The following is a 1,653-nucleotide window of genomic DNA, read 5'->3' as shown; positions in this document are numbered from 1 at the left end:
GAATCTCTGAGCTGGGCACAGGCAGAGGGGCAGGGAGAGCTGGGCATCAGGAGGTGGGCTGGGAAACCTATTTCCTCTCTAGTCCTCAGGGGCGTGGGGCTGGGGAGAAGGGGTCCAGAAGAGACCGGCCTTCCAGCTGGTCTCGCAGGGCAGGTGGGTGTGGACAGGTGGGTGAGGACTGGGCAAGGAATGCGAGTGGGCGGGCTACTAGAGGAGGGGTGAGGCTGTCTCTGGGGCCACTGGGTGGACGTGCCTACGTGGAGGGTGCGGGCAGGAGGCCGGGTCCCCAGCTAGGAAGGGTGCATCAGAATGCGCCCTTCCTGGCTTGTAGCAGACTTTCTGGGGAGGGGGTGCCAGGTTCATGGTTCTTTCCACCTCAGCAGGAAGGCAGGGCTGAGAATGGCACGCGCAGGGCTTCAGCCCTCACTCTGACCCTCACTCTGCTCGGTTGGTGCGGTGGCCAGACCAAGTGGCCCCCGGATCCAGGCTCTGTTCCAGGCATGAGGAGCATCGGGCTGGAGGGTCCATTCCTGCTGGACAGTTCTGCGCCTCTGAGACAGCCTGGACTCAAGGGCTGGCGGTCCGTCCTCAGGGTCTCCACCTCGCCTCCACCTGTCTGTCTGCCTCAGGACCGCTGCTTTGGTGTTTCGCGGGCATGTTATTCCCGCCTCAGAGGCGTGTGTTCTGTTGACTGTGGATGTGCCGGTCCTGCTCGTCCCTCCAGGGCCTCTCGGGTCCCCTACCCTACTGATGTGTGCTGCTGCTGAGCAAACCATGCAGAACACAGCGGCTTAAGTCGGCAGCTCCTCTGTGTCCTCCCCTGTCCCGGGGCTCAGCCTCTGTCAGATCTGTCTGTCTGTCTTCCACTCTGGGTGTGTGTCTCTCTGGCCCCCTCCCCCTCATCCCTGCAGAGACAAGACGGTACATCTCTGTTGACCCATTTCCTGGGGAAACGTCTGTTTGATCCTCGCCCCCTCCTCTCAGGCCCCTCCACCTCGCTCCCTGGCCTGGGACCCCAGACCCACTGGGGAGGGCTGTGTGCCCTGCTGTGTGCCCACCATGCGGCGGGGGTACCCTGCAGAGAGAGTGCAGGGCTCGGACTCCGGGAGGCGGCACTGGCCTCTTTGTCAGCTTTTGAGTCTCAAAGTCTCATTTCCCTGATTTAAAACCAGCCTCTTCAACTGCTAATTGTTGAAAGGAAAAGAGTAAGATGGGAAAAGGAAAATCAATTTGCATGGGGAGATGAAGTGTGCCCATCGGCCCACTGGCCTTTGCGGGGAACACTGTGAGATCTTCAGAGCGGCTGCACCAGCTGCTTATCAGCTCAGAAAGGAGCCCGCGTCCCCCCGCTGGCAGGGAGGGGCCCTTGTCTCCCTCAGCGCCTGGCGCCTCCTGGAGATGTGAGCCAGTGCCTCCCTGGCTGGGCTTCCTGGTCAGTGCCCCGCAGTCCCGGGGCACGCTGGCTCCCTAGGCAGGGGATGGTGGGGCCTCGCCTGTGGGGTGCTTGTTGGTCCTCAAGCCCCAAGGCAGAGCTGCTGCCCATGGCCCCACCCTGCCCCTGCCTTGTCCTGGGCCCACACTCTTGGCCTTGCCCAGCAATGGGCAGATGAGACACCCCTGAGTGACCTCAGAGGACACCGGGGCTCCTGCCCC

The sequence above is a fragment of the Bison bison genome, unplaced genomic scaffold (genome assembly GCF_000754665.1).
Source record: "Bison bison bison isolate TAMUID 2011002044 unplaced genomic scaffold, Bison_UMD1.0 scf7180017864444, whole genome shotgun sequence".
In the NCBI taxonomy this organism is placed as follows: domain Eukaryota; kingdom Metazoa; phylum Chordata; class Mammalia; order Artiodactyla; family Bovidae; genus Bison; species Bison bison.
This window is presented reverse-complemented; position numbering follows the sequence as displayed.